Genomic DNA, 19,737 nt, shown 5'->3' with positions numbered 1-19,737 from the left:
CAAGCCCCCCAAAAAAAGCTGTGTGGTACTTGTGAAACACAGATCTCTCCAGGATTGGTCCTTGTCTGTTGAAGGCAGCACCAAGAGTACAGACAGCCATGGGCTCTTTTGCCTGGGCTGGGTCTGCTGCATCTCTGCACTGGGAGAAGTGCCCATCAGGAGCACTGGTGTGGGGCAGGGGCAGGCACTGGTCCCTGTGTGCCTAAGCCCAGGTGTGCAGGAGGCTGTGTCAGCCTCCTTGGAAGGGCTGGGCTCCCTGTGTGGGCATTGCCTGGTGTGTGGTGGCAGGGAGCATGGGTAGGTGGCAGGGTACAAAATCTGCTGAAAGAAGTTCTTCCTTTCAGCAGATTAAACTCTTCTTGCAGAGCTTCTGTGTGTCTTCCCTCCTACTTGATATTATAAATATGTTTTTTCAGTGAGTTAGTGAAAAATTCAAGCTTTCTACTGTAAAGACCCCATCTTCAAACCAAGCCCTGTGAGATGTACATGTGGCAGGTTGATTTAGCTTCATTGGGCTGCTGTGGTTGGTAAAAATGTATTGAGATGCTTCCAAGATGCTAAAGAAATATAAATGATTGCTGTTAGGCTAATTTATAACTATTTAGCAGAGAACAAATACATTTTTAAAGGGGTAATGGGAAATTAAAATTCCTATTAAGCAAATTTGCTTACCTAGTACTTAGTAAAAAGTTGGGCTGAGATCCTGCAGTCTCTTAAATGAACACACAACCTCACTCAAGTGTTTAAGCCCAAAGAAATCGTAAATCTCTGTAGGATCAAGAGCATGGATATTAAATGTGAAATAATTAAAAATAGAAAGTCCCCACCAAATTAGTCTTTTGCTCTTGGCATTGCTAGTCTGCTCCTTACTCACTGCCTTTGCTTGGAAAATGACAATCGATGAGGTCAGTTTTACTTCTGTTTCTAGTTAGTGTCAAATCCTTGCCCTCAACACTGATTTTAGCAGGAGCGTGGTATTGATCCCACCACTGATCTGCAGCGCCGGGCATCAGCAGGCAGGAGGACACGGGCAGTGCCTGCGTGTGCTGGGTCAGGGGGCTGTCCCCTCCCTTGGAAATTCCTGGGGATCTGCAGGATGTGATGGATGCTGTGCCCTCAGTGACATTTGGGGACATGCTGCTGCCATCCAGCACAGGTGGGCTGTGCAGCCCAAAGCAGGATTGATTCACTAATGAAAGGTTATCCTGAAAACTTTTCTTGGGCTGGTGGATGAGCACAGAAACCTGCTTCAGCTGCTTCTTGACTTGCCTGTCACAGCTGTGCACAGCTACAGCTCCTGTCCTGCTCTGTGTAATTCCCACATACCTGCTGAATGTACTAAAAGGGAGGGAATTTTGGTGAGGCCATGGCACAGGGTGCCCTGGGAAGATGTGGCTGCCCCATCCCTGGAAGTGTTTTTAAGGCTGGGTTAGATGAAGAAGGCATCCCTGCCTGTGGTAGGACATGCGGAATGATAGGATCTTGAAGGTCTCTTCCAACCCAAACCAGTCTGGGATTCTATGATTCTAATTAGTAGAAATCGGTCTTGCTTTCCTTCAAGTTCTGGTTTGTACTGCAAATCAAAGCAATTATCTTTCTGCACTCCTGAATTGGAGACTGGCATTTATTTCTTTGTAAACTACAGCTTTTCGTGTGTTCTGGTGCAGATAATGGAACTGACATGGCTTGCAGTTCAGTTGTGAGCAGGCTACTGCTTAGCATGGGGTGTCACAGAGGTGGCCCTGCAAGGGACTGGCTGAGGTGTGTTGTGGCAGAAGGACACCCCAGAAGTCAGTACAGGTGTGAACAGTGCAAAGCTGGAACGCTGCTGGGATTGGTCATCCTGAACCAGGGAGCACACCGTGGAAGTGTTAGAGCGGGGATGTGTGCCCCTGGTGGTTTGTTGTGAAGGTGGCTGGAGAAGGTCCTGTGTTATTCCCTTGGCTCCCCTGAAAGCTGGTAGCTGCACCAGCACAGACAGCTGCACGTGAGGGCAGGAAGGAGCTTCTGGAGGGGCTGGAATTGAGCAGGGAGGTTGTGGGGGGAATTTCAGTGGGCCTTGCATGGCCAAAAGTGGCATGGTCTGGATCTGCGCCCTGGGATTTGTAGCCTGTGGCTGGCAAGAGCTGACATCTGCTGAGATCTTTTAGGTGATACTTGGCCTAAAAACCAAATGTGTAGAGCAATCCTTATTTCCATTGATTGGAATATGAAACTGTGGGGGCAGTGTGAATAAACATTCACCTAAACCAGCCATTTACCTGTGCTCTCCTCATGATCACATGCAGATTGCTTTTCTCCACCTGAGCCTCGTCCCTCGCAGATCTTGGTGCTTGCTGGAGTCTTCCCTCTCGTGTCCCGTTGTGCCTGTCACACCAGCACAGTCTGAGTCAGGGTCTGCCCTGCCCACACCATGTGTGGGGCTGCTCCCCTAAGATGGGTGCTTAGGAGCTCTTCATTAGCAGTTGACTTGATGAGGAAGGCCTGGGGGGAGCCAGAGGCGTTTCCTGCCCCAGACACCCACGGTTTTGTGCCTGCTCTGACCATATCTTAGATTTGAGATGGGTAGTGCATGTTCTGGTTGGAAATGACATGTGCTATAATTCCTGTAGCAAAAAATATACTTGTGAATGTGTTCCTTGGAAAAAGTGGTGAGTTCAGATGATGACGGCTTTCAAAAATCCTTCCTCGCTATTTGTACAATGACTTCTATTTATGTGAAAGTACAGCTTCTGTGAGGACCCTAAATTCGAGTGGAGTTTGGTAAAAGGTTTTTTTCAGCTGAGAGATTAATTTCTGGTAGTCAAAACACTTTGTTTCAGTTCTATGAAGAAGTTTTCTAAATTACTTTTTTTGTCCAGGTTTCCCTGGAACTACTCCTTTCTCTTGGATATGACATAGTTTGGTGAAATATTTGGGTGCTTTGAGACACAAATGTTTTTTTGTTTGGGAACACCCTGAGGTGTTTTTGGGAAGGGAAGCATACTCATTCAGCAGTCAAGGATTAATATAGCTCTGCCTGCATCCCGCTTCTGTGCCAACCAGTCACTGCCTTCCAACTCCACAGTAGTGGTCATCCAGGCAAGGGAAAAAAAAGAACCATGTGAAGTGACCCACTGCAGAGTGTAACTACTGAAAGCCAAGGGAATTGGCCCCAGCTTCCCCAGTGTGATTCTTACCTGGCTGCAAAGACGCTGGGTGGCCACTCATGGCCCTGGTCAGTCTGACTGTACCAATGCCCTGTAACTAAATGTGATAAAAATCAAACCAAGAGGTATTTTGATATACAAGTAACACCTTCATATGAAAAGGAGTCCTTCTTTCTACTTCTAGTGTGCAACAGTGTCATTGCAAGTGTCTTTGTGATGCTTTTGTTGTGACAGATCCACTGGGCAAACATACTTCAAAATAGGCTTTTTGTCTTCTGTGCCACAGGCAGCTGTTAGCCTTGGTGTGCAGGACAGCAGAGAGAGACAGCAGAGAGACTGTTGTGGGGAGAGCAGGAGGCTGGTGGTGTCTGTGCCCTTGTTTTCCGGGATGTGGGAGTGGGGTAGGTATGAGTCATGCCTTGCCCTTGTCATTCCCTTGTTTCTGAGCCACGCTCGCTCATCTTTCTGAGCACAGGATGTGGTTGGCTTTATTTGGAATGTTACAAGCATCCCCATCTGAGTTAATTGACCAAGACAAATTTTGTTAAAAAACCTTGACATTAATAATGTGAAATAAGAGCTGGGAGGTAAAACACACACTCTCTAGACAAGCATTAGCAGTAGGCCCACCCTTCCAGACTCCTCCTGAGGTACTGTGGCAGAGAGCTTAGGTCAGTTAGTTTTAAAATTAACTTCTAGTCCTCAAGGCAGCCTTTAAATAGAGTATTTGAGCTGTGACTATTGCTAGTCTTTTTAGGCTGTGTAAGGGAGAGGTGGAGGAGTGTAAACCCAGAGAAATCTGTAAGTGCTGGTGACTGGTCTAATGACTGATCCTGGGCACAGCCTTCGCCTCAAACCCCCGGGCCCTGCGTCTGAGCTGAGATGTGCTGCACTAGTTAGCAGCAGGAGTGGGAACACTCCTCTCTTCCAAGGCAGAGTCTCCACGTGCTGTTAGGCTGCCCTTTGCAGCTCAGATCCATCAAGGCCTTGCTGGGATAATGCACTCCAAGTGAATGTTGTTCCTGCTTCTCTCACCCTGGGCAAGAGTGTGCTGATGCAGCTGTGTAGAAGGCTTGGCCTTGCATGTGTGTGGAGGGGCCCACCTGCTTTGGGTACCACACTGAGAGGCTGCATCAGTCCATCTGAGAGGAGCAGAGCTGTTCTCTTCTCTTGGAACAATGGGCTAAGCCCAGGAGATACACAGGTTCCTTGCCTGAGATAATTTCAAGGTGGAAAACTTCCTCAGATACAAAGGGAGAACACAAAGTACCAGATAGTCTGAATGTCTGGGAAACATGGTGAGGCTCCTGAACAAACAGCTATTTCTTGGCTGGGGCAGTGATGGGAGTCTAAGCTGCAGGGACTCAGTGTGTCCTATGTCAAAGCATGGCAGCATTCATCTGTCTCTTCACCTTCCCTTCCCTGTCCATGGGAGGCATCTCCAACAGGACTGTGGCTGCTGTGCCACAAATCATACATCTCTCCAAGGAACAAAGCTGTCCCTGTTGCTGCTTCCAGACGCAGATGGGAAGTTGTGCTGAAAAGATACTCCTGAGGCTATCAGGACAGCAGCACCTGCTTTCGTTTGCTTCTGAAAGCAGGCAGCAGCTCAGTGCCCGGGGTGGCTGCAGCCCGCAGTCCCGGCGCTGCGCTGCCTGCTCGTGGGACGCTGTGCTCCCTTGCCCTCCCCCGGTGCCGCGGCTGTGCAGGCCATCCATCAGCGGCGTCTGTGCCGGAGTGGCAGGGCTGCAGCCGCACAGCTGATCGATACCGCCCAACCTTGACACGGAATCAGTCACTCGTGGCCAACTCATTACTGCTGCCGAGCCGCTCGCCTGCAGCAGCCCCTTAATAGCCCTGCTCGGCTGCTGCCGAGGCACACCGAAAGTGTTTGCCTGTCTTATTTACATGCAGCATTTCACCAGTGCCTCCTTCCCTTGCTCGCAGCTTGCCATCTGCTCCGGAGCCTCGGAGGAGACAGGGGTTGCGGAGTGGGGACGAGAGCAATCGTGCCGGTGCTTTGTCTCTATGGTGACTGAGTGCTCTCCCTTGTGGAGCCTGGGTGGGGGGGGCTGGTCCCAGGCCTGCTCATTTTAGGCCTTCTCTGCTAAAAACCTTGCTTGGTCCAGAAGATTTTGGTGGTGTGCTTGGCTTTTATTCTGGCTTTGAAGCTGTTTTAGTTACAGCTGTTTTAATCTGCTGTGTGTTTCTTGTCTTGTCACTGTGTTTGCACTCTCCAAGGGGTGGCAAAGGCTTAGGATGCTCTTCCTAGACAGCCGTTTCAGAATGGCAGTTTATTATTTAAAAATTAGGTGATGGATGAGGCACGGGAGTCAAGTTCCTGTGAGTCTATTAGCTGGGCAGGTTGTGCCCTGTGTCACTGCAAAGAAGCTTTCCTCTATATCAGCAGCAAAGTCTTAGACTTGACTCCTGACCTTGGTCATGAGCCATTAATGATCTCTGAAGGAAGAAATGCACTGACACATGCACTTTGGGGGATATTTGGTACACCTGCTGGCATGCCATTGATTTCCATGAGCAAACTCAAGAGGACAAAAAAAAAAAAAAGCTTTTTAAATAGCTTTTACTTAAACTGGGGTCCGATTCTTAAACAGCAGATCCTCTGATTTTTATAAGAAACAATTTTACCTTGGGGAGTGAGGATGTGGAGGGTGGCAAGAAATAATGTGTGTGTGCAGCAGCAGGTCTGGAGAAGGAGCTCGACCTGTTTGTTGTGGGGCACTATCAGGGACCTCTTCTCCTCCTCATGCAGTCTCTTACAAGGCAGTGTCACAGGCCAAGGCAGCAGTGGCAGAAAACCCAGACAGAGCAGCATGGACGTGTTTGCCGCTTTGCTGGCTGTTGTGGTAGCTGTCATTTGTGGTATGGGAACCCCAGTCACTGGCACTGCAGTGGCACAGAACCGAGGTTCAGCCCTGCCCTCAAACTCCCTACGTGAGCACTGAGGGTCATGTGCCATCATTGCCAAAAAAGTCGAGGTTTTCTTAACTAGTTCACTAAACTACTTCAAGTGATTATCCTGTTTCTTTCCTGATTAGGGAAAAATCTTTAAATATATGAGACTATTCTTAGATGTTTGGGGAGGAACCAATAGTCCTGTGGAATGAGTTGTGTTAAAGGTGTCTTTATCTGGAACAAAGACAGGAAGGCTTGCTCCAGGAAGCTTATGGGCAAGGAATGTTTTGTAATCTTGTGTTTAGAACCACTGTCTTAGGGCCTCTGTTTATTTTTGGTGGTGAGAAAGAAATGGGTGGTTGAATTGCCTTATTTCAGTGTATTGTGGTTTAACCCCAGCCAGCAAGCATCCAGTGCAAGCAGTGTTTTGAGTACTGAGGTGCCCTGGCCAATGATTTAATGCCAGGGAGGGAGAGATTTGCCAGATCTTGAGCTTGATGGTAATTGGAAATTGGAGAGGGCTGGCAGCTAAATGTTTTCTTTCTTGTCAGGGTCTGTGGTTGAGTAGCTGGCAGATTCTGGGAGCTTTATCTCCGTAAAGGATCAGGAGCAGATTTCTCCCTTATGGTGGGAGACAGCCCTTGCCATCAGCATGTCTGCAGTGCACTCTGTGCACACCATGGACATGAGGTACCTGACTTGCTGAAATGAGGTTTTCATGCCCATGCCTTTCCATACAGTGCTCCTGGGAAAGCTGGGTCTCTTGGATGTCAGCCAGTGCTGCCAGCCTCTGGGAATAACTGCATGTCTTGCACAGAGACCAGGCTGGTGCAGGTGCAGAGGCCACGCTCGCCCAGCTCTCTCTGCAGACCCTGGAGCTGAGAGTGCTCAGAGTGCTCCCGCCAAGGGAGAGGCTGCAGTGGGAAGCTGCACCGTGTTAGCTTACAGGATTATAGAGAGGATTATGGAGGGGAGACTCTGAATGCTGAAATCACTGGAGCACTTGAGTCAGCATTTGTGCTTCCTGCCAGGGCAGGCATTGAGGAATGAGGCAGTTGCAGGAGATGGGGCTGAACACAGTGTCCTGAACCTGCCTTGCTCCTCTTCTCTTACCTGTCTGCCCTGCCATGAAGGACTCTCACATCACTTGCTAATGAAGGAGAGTTTTGTGTTTCAGAGTAAGATTTGTAGGCCTCTGTTTCCCCTCTTGACTTCAAGAGCTGGATATATGGTTTCACAGTCAAGGACTTTGTGCTGGCTTCTTTTGTGTACAGATGTAGCTCCAGAGACTTGGAGGACAAAGGCAGCCTGCAGTGGCTTTGCAAACCACCTTCTGTGCAGCAAAGACTGCTTGCAGTGCAACCAAAGCTATTTGTTGTGTTTCTTTCCAAAAAGTTTCCCCTGTCCAAGTTTGAATTAGACAGCAGATTAATTTTCTTTTATGTGGGAAAAGTTGGAGATTCTCTGTGGGGTGAAGTAAAAATAGATCATTTTGACTTGTTGCATCTTGCATAATTTCCTGGAATTTGTTCCCCTTGCAGAGGTTGTTGGGAAAATAAAACACCCCTCCTTGGCTGGCTGAATGGCATGAAGATGGAAGGGCTGGGCTAGGTAGAGAGAAGGCCAGGCTAACAAAATCACCTTGCTTCCCAGCTGAAGGTTGGCATGTTCTGGGAATGCCACCAGCCTCGTTAGTGGGCAGCAATGGCTGGAGGAGGTTGGAGTATCTATGTCTATTTTACTTTTTTTTGTTCCAGAGTCAGAAATTAAACAACCAGGTTGTTAGGCTTTGAATCTTCATGGTGCCAGCAGTTGGCTTGGTGCATCCTTACCTGCAGGCTGGGCACCCTGGATCAAGTGGGGTGCAGCAGCACAGATAACACAGCCCTGGATACAGTGCTGTTCCTCTGGCTGAGGCTGGGGAGGTCCGTGCAGTCCTGGGAGCGCAGGGTGATCCATGACATCAAGGTCTGAGCAGCTGCCTCGTCCATCTCCTCCTCAGCCAGACCTCAGCTCCCTCTGCTGCAGTAATCCAGATGCAATCAATCTGGCACTTTCAAATATTTATGAATCATTGATGGATTTTTTTTGAAGTTTGAAGTTGTAGCTTTCATGGAATTTGGTTTGATTAGCTGGAAAGTCAATATTTTCACTGCGCTGTGGCTGAGCAGCATTAATTCCAGCCCAGGCAGCAGCAATAACAGCACTGCAGTGCTAATGGCTCACTGCCTGCCCTGGCTGGTGCTGAGGTAGTCTGGGATGAGCTTGGAGCATGTGGAGGAGCCTTAGAGAGGTGATAATAAAGCAGTACAGCTCGTGGTGAAAATTGGCAGAGGCAGGTAAAGAAAAGGTCTAGCAATGTTTGGGAGCCTGCAGGGTGAGGTGTTGAGGCTGCCTTTCTTCATAAGTCATCTGTTCCAACACATCCAAACAAGTGGATTGCTTCGTACCACAGCTCCCATTAACTTGTCGTAAAAAGATAAGGCACCTTCAGCAGAGTGAATCAGAACCTCATGGGACCAGACCTTTATTCTTTTTAGCTGATGCAAATAGGAGTCTGATAGGTGAGCCAAGTTTTCCTTGTCTTTACAGATGAGGGAGTGAAGCCATAGGGGAATTGTTTGAGCTCAGCAGAGGCACCGAGACTATATCTTTCTGTCACTTCATGCCATGATAGTCATTGCTTGCCCTGGAGAGCCCATCTCTCCTTTCCATGTCTCTAATACCTGTCCTGTTCCCAATAACCTGTCCCAGTCCTGTTACAAAGGAACCCAACAACTCCTGTGCTAATTTGATATAGCTGAACAGTCTGACTGAGAATTTATAAGCTCTTCACTATTAGCGTGGGCTGCAGACAGAGCTTCCTGTGCTCTGAGGATGTGTGAGATATTTGAGTTGTGCATGACAGTGAACAAGTCTGCATCTGTCAGGGTCTGGATATTTCAGTGTCATCCCAGGGGTTAAGTGCCTGCAGTGAAAAGTCGTGTTCTAGGATATTTCCTTTAAATCCATGTCGTGGTGCGTTTCTGTCACACCAGGTAGCACAAAGAAACCCAGTGCTTTGCAGCAGGAAATGTCTGATAACCTCTGCTCCCCAGGTAGCAACAGCTCAGCAGAGGCTGAGGAGGTTCTGCTGCAAATAGATGGGATCAGCCCTCGGGATCCTGTGGCACTCCATCCTGGGAAGCAGCCTTGCCTCTGCTGCTGAGGCCACAGGGACATAAGGGCCTTGGGTCACATTTGTCCTGGATTTCTGGGACCTGGGAGGCAGCTGGCCAGCCGGGTGTGGAAATGGGATTACAGAGCATCAGGGTGCAGAGCATGTTTTGGATAGAGCTCCTTACACACTGCAGGACTGTCAGATTGCTGTGGTCTTGCTGAGAGGTGGCAAAAGGCAGGAATAGCTGTGGCTGGCCGCTGTTCTCAGGCAGAGTGAGCTGACGTGCTGGTGTTAATAGTGTGGATCACAGGTGCTCTGACTGGAGATAATGGCAGCAAGGGATGTGAGGAAGCCAAGAACTGAACCGACTGTGCCAGTGGCATGCTAACCCTGCCTTCCATTGCTCAGGGCCATTTCTGAGGTGAATTTACATAGCCTGTGCCTCCCATTCAGTTCCCAGCTGATCTTATGTAAATTCTAGGGCACCCTTGTGGTGTTGGCATCTGTGAAAAGATGGAAGTGATGGCAATCCCGCTTTAAACTTCACAGGCTTTTTGGCAACACTAATGATGCCCGGTCTCTTCTGAAGGAGAAAGTGCAGCAGCAGGCTGTGGAGTTTCACATGCCTGTGCCAGGGCTGTCAGTGCTGTGAGCCTTCAGTCTGAAGGAGAGTGTACAGATGTGTGCATGCACAGCCCATCCTTCAGGAGAGAAGCCACAGTAAGTACTGGGGGGAGAGATGGCAGATGCTCACAGATTGATGCTGGTCATAGAGATGCTTTTACAGCTTGATCTTGTTGCTGTCTTTTGTGGTGGGTAATAAGTACAAGCCACTTCATCCACTTTGTCTCTTCTTTGGACCTTTCTTTAAATTTGATCAAGTTCCTGATGCATGGATTGTCTTGACCCTCACCATGAAAAGACCTGCCCTGGGATGACCTTGAGTCTCTCTCTAATTTCTGCTGCAATCCTTTATTTCAGACTTCATTTTGGAGGGATACGACTGCATTCAGTCATGCTCCACAGGGTGCTAAAAGCCTGTGGTCTGGGTGATGCTCCAGTGGAGAGGGTTTTGCCAGTTGACTGGGTACTTCTGAACCTGAAGTGCTTTCCCTGACCTGATTCTCCTGCTTTCGTTTCAAGTGTTTGCTTCCCATTCTGGGTACCTGGAGTGTGTGGCAAAATGGGAGATGTACGTGTGGGGAGCATGGTACAAGGATTCCCTCTGTTACATGTGAGGGAAGTGTTGCTGTACCAAGGCAGCTGTGGGGGCAACGCCATCAAGTCCTTTCCCTCTGTGGGATTGTGTTCCCATTAGTCGCCTCCACAGGAGCCAGATCAATCCCCTGCTACTTTGCAGCCTTCCCTGCAATTGCTGCCAAAGGAAATGTCACTTATTTGGAAACTCTGCTTTCTTATTCTGGCAGTGAATGAACTTACCTGGAATATCAGAGTTCCCAGGGCTGCAAGGTCTACTTCCCCACCAGCTCACACTGGGATAAACCAAATGTGCAGCTGAAGGGAAAGCCCAAGGATCATGTGGAAAATGGCTGCAAGTGTCTCTTCCCTTCAGGCTAAAAATGTAGCTTATTGCAGGGGCTTGGCCATGGTTTCCCATAAAAAGACCTCATCTGGAAATGTTGGTTCATTATTCTTGTGGGGCAGTTGTGCTTTGCTTGCTTCCAGTGGCATCCCCACCTCGAGATGGGAAGTCCTTGACTTGCAGTCTGTGGGTTAAAGTGGTGGGAATTGTCACAGGGATGGAGGAAGAACCCTTGACAGCAGAGCTGGGTGCAGCTGGTTACAGGGAGGGCTTAAGCAGGCACTTGGGACAACTTGATGGAACATGTACGGCGTGCACAGCAGTGGGATGCAGCCTGTGCTTGGCTGTCATGATTAGCATGATGTGCTGCTGGCACAGCAGCCCCTCCCTGCTGGAAGCAGCTCTCACAAGAGGCACTCAGTGTGCCAGTTGCAAGGAGGTGACAATGATGCAGGAGATAAAGAGCAGCCTGGGAGTGGGAATTCATGTTTTCTGATCTTGTTCTGGGCCTTTGAGCTTGATACTGATTCTGTTTGCAAGCTGCTAGGAAGGGATCCCTGATGCCTGCCTAATGCAACATGCCTCGAACCCTACATGGTACTGTCAAAGGGTTAAGAGCAAGAGGTCTCAGCTCCTTGCATCATCAGTAATACTTGGTATGCAAGAGTAGTGAAGCAAGACCCTGAAAACTTGTTCTTGGACAGCTGATTATTCCTGCTGGAGAGAAAAACCTGGTCCTTGTATCTGCCCTGGAAAAAAGAGGATGATTTCTTGAGATACCAACATTTTCTAATCCTGTCTTCTAAAAGAACCTGCAGTTCTTCTCACCTCTATGCTACCTGTGAATTTAATGAGTTTCTTTTTAGCTCCTTCATCCAGCTCAGTAGCAAAAGCTCTGAAGCAGGCAGGTGTGTGACAGGTTCCTACAAAATCCTGTTTGTCAATATGGTCTGCCTTTGTAGCAGAGGAGAGTGCTGATATCTGCTCTTTACACATGGCTCTCTGAGCAGTTTTGTGCCTGCCCTGCCACTGTTTCTCTTAAAAGCACGTTGCCCTGGCTGATGGGAGTGGCAGCCTGGGCGCTGTCAGAAGCCTTACTGCAGTGGAGATGTCTGGCAGGGAGTGCTGTGCCCACAGCCTGTTAGGCTCTTGGAGGAGGGAGATAGATGGGGGTGATGTGATTTGCTCTTGACAAATCCATATTGGCTGCAACTCATCTCGTTACCACATTGATTTTTGGAGGGCTTGGAATTGGGTCTTTGAGGAAACAGGGCAGTGTGTGTGAAGCTACAAGAGCTTCCTCTCTGCAGTAGTGTGTTGTGTTGTGTTGTGTTGTGTTGTGTTGTGTTGTGTTGTGTTGTGTTGTGTTGTGTTGTGGGCCACTGCTCTTGAAGTATCTCTCCTGTACCCCAGATGGCTTTTGCTCCTCAGCACCCCCGTGGTGATGAGGTGGGTGATTGTCTGTCTTTCCCCCGCTGGTGTTTTGTCACACCCTAGTGGCTTGATAGCACAGTGGCTGAGGATGTGGCCCTGCCACAGGCTTCTTTCTTTTCTTTCCTTTCTTCCTTTGGAAGAGTGGTCTGGGATTCAGTCCTCTCTTGCTCTCAACATGCCTGGTTATCCCACCGACAAGATCCCTTGGGGTGCTGACCAGCTGTGCCAGTGGAAGGTGAGCTTGTTTGTGCTGCTGTAGCAGCAGTTCCTTTCTCCTGTGTTAAAGATGCTGCTTTTCCCCTGCACTCATGAAGAGGCTTGGCTATGGAAGGGCAAGATGAGGCATGATTTCCTTCATCCCTTTGTCTGACTTCCCATCAAAGCCATTGCCAGAAAGTGACTCCTGACAATGGCAGCACCAATTCCTGTCCATTTGGAAAAAAGTCTAGCTAAGACAGGTTATTTACTTACTCTGCTGTGGGATCATATATGTGGTGCTGAGTAAGCTTCCAATGGAGGGGATCTGCTGAAGGCTTGAGGGGCTGAACCTAAAGCCTGTTGCTAGCTCAGGACTGGTGTAGGGAGGGGATGGGGATGGTAGGGGATGGGATGGTAGATGATCCAGCTGATGGGTGATACCTGGTGGTGCCTGTGCTTTACCAGTCCTGGCCTCTCCAGGTGGCAGAGCAGCAGAGGGATGCACAAAGCTATCTTTGTTATGAGGGTGTTGATAGCCCGAGGAGTGCTGGCAGGCAGTGGGGCCCATCTCTGAGAGATGGAAGTGACTAGATCCAGGGGCAGGTGGGCAGCAGGGCAGAGGAGAAGGTCACTCCTCTGTTCTTTAGAGTCTCAGAAATGTAGCTGAATCTGGGGCAAAACATCTGGGCTGTGCTTGCTTTGTTTATGCTTTTTCCTACCCGTATCTCCAATCAGAAGCTAATTATGCACTTGAGTAGAAGCTCAAGGTATGTCTTCCCACAGGTAGCACCAGTGGTTTGGATTCCCCCAGAGATGGCTGAGGTGACCTGGTAGACTTGCCGTGCTGTGGTGCTCAGAAGAAATGTCAGCAGCCTCAGGGTCACTGAAGCTTCCTGCTGTCCCCTGTGGGGTCACTTTGTGCCTTGCTCCCTGGGCTTGCTTGGCTGACGCACTCTTGGCTTCCCTCTCCTCCTTAGACACTGGAGAACAAGCTGAAATTCTGCAGCCACCGGGGAGGGAAAGCACTGGAATACTTAAAAAGCAATTAATGTTTGCCACCACAGATCTAGCAGTGCATTGCTCTTTCCAGTCGCATTCCCTGCCTCTGGCCCCCTCACCACCTGCTGCATTTTGTGGGTTTTCTTTTATCAGTTGCTTTTCATTTTCACTTGAGCTGTCAGTGAGAGCTGAAGTTCAGATTAAGTTGCAGCTGAGATGTGCTTTGCTGAGGATTATGGAGCTGGCTGTGTGTGTAGCTGCCAGGTAGGGCAGGAAAAACAAAGCTTTTTAGCAGGCTCTGAGCAAATAGAAGCCTCTGCTTTCCAGGGCTGAAAATGGTGCTCCCAGGCCTCCAGTCTGCACTGGTAAAACCAGTACCACTTCCTTTATGGAACTGGTTGGATCAGTCTAAATTCTTCTTGGTGAACTGGAGCCTCTGGGCTAGCCCAGAGAGCTGCCAGCACTGGTGGAGGCCCAGGCAGCACCTTGAAAAGAGCAAAGTCTGCTCCTACTGATGCATTTTGGTCTGATGCAGATTCTAGGTGTAGTATTGAGGCTTTCATGTCTATCTTAGCTTTTTTGTTGTTGTTGTTGTTTTTGTTTTGTTTTGTTCTACTTTTTTTTTCTTTTTTTGTTTTGTTTTTTTGGTCGAGTGGGTTCAATTTCTGTAATTGCTTTCTCCAGGAAGCTCCCTGGCTGTGTCTGTTGAAAAGATGAGGCATCACCTGAGGCATAAAAGCAACTGCCATGAACTGGGAGGGCCAGAGCCATGCATGGAGAGTGGGATGGCTTGGACACCAGCAGATGGACTTGTAGGGCTGGTCTGAATTCATGGACTCCACTGATTTAAAATAACCAACACTGAGTAGCTGGTTTTTTCAAAATGTTAAAAATATCCCAGATTCTTCATAAATCCAAGGGATGCAACCACAGTTGCCTAGCACAAGTGTGGATGACTGTCCTCCCTCAGAGCCCTGGTGGGAGCTGCAATACTTGTGCTGAGTTGATATTTTAAGGACCCTTACGGAGCAAGCGGAATGTTTAGTTTGGCAGCTGGGCTGAGCCAGGGTGAGATGCAGAGCAGTGATTCGGGGTGCCCTGCTCCTGCTGGTGACAGGGGGAGAGCTGTCTTCATTCACTGCTCTCATGGGGCAGAAAGCCCACTCCATGAACTTGCATGTGGCTGGTGCTACATATTTTGAGCAGCCTGCCATGTTTCCCAAAGAGTCCTGCAGAGCTGTGAGAGCTTTGCCATCCCAGGGTGGCAGGCCCAGCTCTCAGGTTGCCAAAGGCATCCCAAATTTTCCCATCTCTGGGCTCACTGGGCTGCACTGTGTCATGTCACAGCCCTGATGTTTTTATGGTTTATGTTGCTGCTGTGTAGCAGGAGCACAATGATGCTCTGTCTCAGCTCTGCCCCTCATTCATGTCCTGCCATTGCTGCCTGTTGCCAGGTGCCACTGGCATCCCTCCCTCTGAGCCCTGGATGATGGAAGCCTGATTTCCATCCTGCCACCTCCAGGCCTTCTTTCCTTGCTGCTCTCATTTCTATGAGTCTCTCCAGGAGAAATTCACTTAGGAAGCTGGGATTGCTGGAAGGGCTGCCATTTTCAGAGCTGTAATCTCCCACCTGCCCTGTTCTGAGCTCCCAGTGTCACAGGCATAGCCTTGCTTGCTGGGATGCACTTGGCAGGAATGCTGCACAGCTTAGCAGTGGCCAAGGTGATCTCTAAAAGCATCTGTGTGTTGTTGAGATAGCACTTATCTGTTGGGAGAGAGTGAAGGAGTGAGCAGACCTGACCTCCAGAGCACAAGTGAGACTAAGACCTCAGACCTGAATCTCTCAGATGATCTCTCAGATCTCCTTCAACCTGCAAAAAATCAGTAAATATGATAGCCAGCTGCTAAAGGATGTTTGGTGGAAAGATGATTGTGCTAATGGGGAGCAGTGTGAGGTAGTGTGGTGCTTGCAGCCACAAAGGATGCTTAAATTGGGTCCTGTGTGATGATGAGCCACTGTCACAACATATGGCAGCCAGTGTGGGCTGTGAAGTCTGAGCCCCTTGATGGGTGCCTGCTGCCACCCAAAATGGCTCACAGCCATCTGCTGGGACTGCTCCCACCTCCTGCTGGAGGCATGGCCTGAGCCTGTTTCCTGCTTGGAGCCTTCACAGAGCAGCTGCATCCTTCCCTTGGAAGGCTTGGGAAAGCTGGAGGCTCAAATGTTTCATGTAAACCTTCATGTCAGCAGCATGTCCACATATCCATGTCCTGGAGATGTAACAGATGTTTCCTGCCCTCCTGGAAGGGGCTGGGGTGCAGCAAGTCCTGAGGGTTCATGTCCAGTCTGAAATTCCTCAAACAAGGCACAACAGTGAAAGTTTATTTAAAATTCCCTACCATCTAATCTCCCCAGATGCTGGTGAGATAACAACATTTTTTGTGAGGTTACTCAGCAACGAAAAAATATTTGGGTCAAGTTGAGCTGTTTACATTCATCTTGGTTTATCCATCTTGTAGGGAATGAAGCAAGTTTCTTGTTAAGTTTTTCCCGTCTTCATTTTATTTTTATCTTGGTGCTTTGTATAAAAAGTATTCCATGTGAATCATGGATATTATGATTCCAGTCATGATGAAGGCCTTGTGACATCTCTCTGCTGTGGTGGTGGTACACAAGGGATGAGTAAGCTGTGCTCAGTGCAGTGAGACCCAGCCTGGTGTGCATCTCTTGCATTTCCTTGGCCTTCTGGTTTTGAATGGAGAAGCCCCAGACTGTGAACCTGTGTTGGAAATAGGAGTGCATTTATCTCCTGTCTTCTAATGAGGTGCCCAGCACCCCAGGGTTTCACACATGGTTCTCCAGTCTGTCTGAAAATGCTCTTGAGGGACCAGACCTGTTCTTTACACTCATATTATGTTTTCATAACTCTGCACTTCCTGATTCAAAGTGAAGGTTCAAATAACAAAATGTCTTTCAGAAGTCAGTTTCTGATTTTTGTGTGATCACAAAGTCCTGGAAAAGAGACTTACCAAAGGATTGCTTGTTCTGGGCCTGGTGTTATGGAAGGCTTAGTTTTCTATGGGGATCCTAAAAACCATAATTTGACTGAAGATTGTCTCACAGCTTTAGAAGAAATATCCTATGCCTGTTCCAATATATTGGCCTCTCTGATTTGTGCTCTGTGTCCTGGGGCTCAGTTGGTCTTATTGAATTAAAGTGATGGAGGCTGTAAAACTAGAAATGAAACCATCACGGAAGGAGCTCATCCTGTTTGTGAGCCTGGGAAGCTGTCCCTCCCTTTAGGCCTCTTTGGATGTGTTGCCACTGAAAAGGGTGGAGGAGAAGCCCCCAGAACCATGCTGGAGACAGATGGGACTGCACCATCTCCAAGGAAGTGTTGGGCCTGGCTGAATAATCCGAGAGCATTGTGTGTCATTTAGGTGAAGGGTGTTCTCCTGCCCCCGGGGCCTGCCCCATGCACAGAGCTCCAGCTGTTGCCACAGGGTGCTGGGTGAGGGCTGGATGGCTGCTTCCAGGAATGCCTGGGACTGTCCTGGGAGGTGAGTGTGTCCCATGCACATCAATGGAAAGTAGGTCAGCAGTGGGGAGCAGGTCTTTGTATGGGCATTAATACGTTTGTGTGACTCAGGGAATGAAAAAACCTTACCAAAACTGTGTTTTATCCTTTCCTTCCCAGTGTGTGCTGTGAAGGGAGGAAGGGGTCTTCAGGGACAGCAGGACAGATCCTTCTCTGGAGCAGTTCTTTGTAGCTCTGTTGATTTAGTTGGCATTTTACTGATTAATACCAGTTGAGAATCCAGGCTGGAGTGTTTTGTATGCTTGTAAATAATTGAACGCCGTGTGAATACAATGATGTAAGGGAGGATGGGAATAAAGCAGAGACACTGAGAAATTTCAGATTTTTTGCAATGAGGCTTTTATGTGGAAACACATTGGCATCTTGGCTGTGAGGCACTATGGTTGAGTGTGAGGGTTTTTTCATCATAATTATAAGGACTAGAGCTGGAGAGCTGTTGAAAATGTGAAAAATGGCACGCACATGTCAGACGGGGAGAGGGAGGCTGCTGCCAGCTGTTTCCCCCTCCCTCTGCCTGACTAGGTTTGATAAATATGCATTATTTTTTAATACTAAAAATGAGTCCTAGTTCTGGCAAGGTGCTAAGTTGAGAAACCTGGAGATGAAAGCCCTTGTTACCCAGGGTGAAGCAGCAGCAGCACAAGCCTCCTGTGTGTGCTGAGGGACCAAGTTAATGCACTTCTGCTTCGGTGGAGGCCAAGAGATGCTACTTGTGGTGATGGTGTTTTGTGGTGTGGGCTGCAGGCTCCTTTTACACACTGACTGCCAAATCCATGCCTATAAAAGATATCTTTTGACAGCTGGGGTTGGTGGGAGCTGATGTTCACCTGTCCCTCCTCACCAGTCTGGGAGCAGTTCCCAAATTCCTGCCTTTCCTGTTTGCCCTGCGTAACATGGCTGTGACAGCTCCAGCCCCTGCTCCCAGGGAGATGTGAGGTTAGGAAATCGATGGATGTGTTTAAACCCATCTGCATGTGTGATTTAGGGACAAGACATGAGCCAAGGCAGTGGCCTGGGAGCTGGTGGCTGCCCTTGGCTGTGGTGTAGACACTCCAGGGAGCCTGGACGGAGGCTGCTGATAATGAGGTTGTGTGCTTCAAAGCCTGGAGGCTTCCCAGGAGCTCCCATGGGAGGAGGTGAAGCTGTGAGGACTGGAAGTGGGCCTGCAGATCATGTGTGAGATTCCTGGAGCTGGGTGTTCTGCATGATCTGGTCAGCCAGCAAAGAGGGGCAGTGTCTGCCTTGTATCTCCTCACAAACGGGGAAGAGGAAAATGTGGGTATTTGGAGAGACTTATTCTTCTTTCTGAAGATTAATGACTAAGTTCCAGAAAGACTCAGGTTTGCTTAGAGCCTGTGGGCTTGTCTTTTTGCCCATTGCAGAGTAGAAATTAATGTCCCTGATTTCTTGTTCCCTCCTGGGCTGGGGCAGCTGTGCAGCAGCACGAGGTTGGAACTGGCCCTGCCTGCTTGCAGGGCCTGCTGCTGCCATTTCGTGTCTCACCGTGCTTGGGCTGTTGGTGAATTTTTGTACTCACTCTCTTGGGGGTCTTTATATTCTTCTTTTTTCTTGTCACTGTCTGGAACTTGAAATAAAAGTCAGTTGGGAAGGAATGAGGAGTTTGTGCTGGGTGTGGGTCAGTGTAAAAGTGGTGACAGACGCCCTTCATTTCTTGGACAATGGGCACAGCTCAATGCCATAAGCCACTTTTATCCAGAGCTTAGAATTTTCTCAATGTACCATCTATCAGTTAGTTATTCACACATTGCAAATCCCTTTCTGCTGCAAGATCTCTGCTCTGCTGGTCTCTGGGTTGGGACAGCCTGTACAGACTGTGGTGCCCCCCCTGCTCCTCCAGCCCTTGCCTAGGAGGGGCTCAGGTGGGAATGGAGTAGCACAGAGTGGTGAAGTCAAGATGAGGATGTGCTGGGTGACAGATCCTGAAATCCCAGATGGTTGCCCTTGGGATAGTGGTGGAGCAGGAGGGGTGGTGCTCTGAGGGCACACTGCAGAGCCCAGGTGAAATCCCAGCCCTTAAATGCCAGGTGTGATCCACAGTACTGCTTTGCCTGTGATCTGAGGGGAGGTGACACTTTGTACTGCTCCCAGCAGCCCTGTCCCAGGCAGGCAGGTAGCAGGAGGGCAAGATTTAGGGGCTGCAGAGGTGCTCAGACCTGGAAGCTGTCAGAACGTTCACTAGGGGGCTAAAACAGAGCCCGTGGGGAAATGGCAAACAGCAATTGTTAGAGAATATGGTGCTGGGAAAGAGTTCAGCCCTCAGCCTCCACACTCATTCCACAATACGTATTAAGAGTTACCCAGACAAACTTAATACCTTCAGCAGTGGGACCTTGAGAACCACGTGGAGGGCAAGGGACTTGCAGACAGTCTCAGCTGCTGGCCACTAGCAGTACCCCATGCTGTTTCTCTCACCCTGACTTCACTCTGTTGCTGTCATCTGAGACTGAAGTGGCATCAGGTTCAGCTTAGAGACTTATTGCTGCTTGGGGGGTTCTGGTGAGCCATTGATGCAGCATTGAAATATTTATTTCATAAGAATCCACCAGGAAAACTAAATATCCAAACAAGCCAGCCCTGTGGGGGTGCTCTTGAAAGGACACTGAAGGAAATGTTGAGCTCTCTGAAAAGCATATATATATATATATATATATATATTTTTTTTTTTTTTTTTTTATTATTTTATGGTATTGAGGCCTATGCCTGTGGCAGGAGTGCCTG

This window comes from Oenanthe melanoleuca, chromosome 10 (genome assembly GCF_029582105.1).
Source record: "Oenanthe melanoleuca isolate GR-GAL-2019-014 chromosome 10, OMel1.0, whole genome shotgun sequence".
Taxonomy (NCBI): domain Eukaryota; kingdom Metazoa; phylum Chordata; class Aves; order Passeriformes; family Muscicapidae; genus Oenanthe; species Oenanthe melanoleuca.
This window is presented reverse-complemented; position numbering follows the sequence as displayed.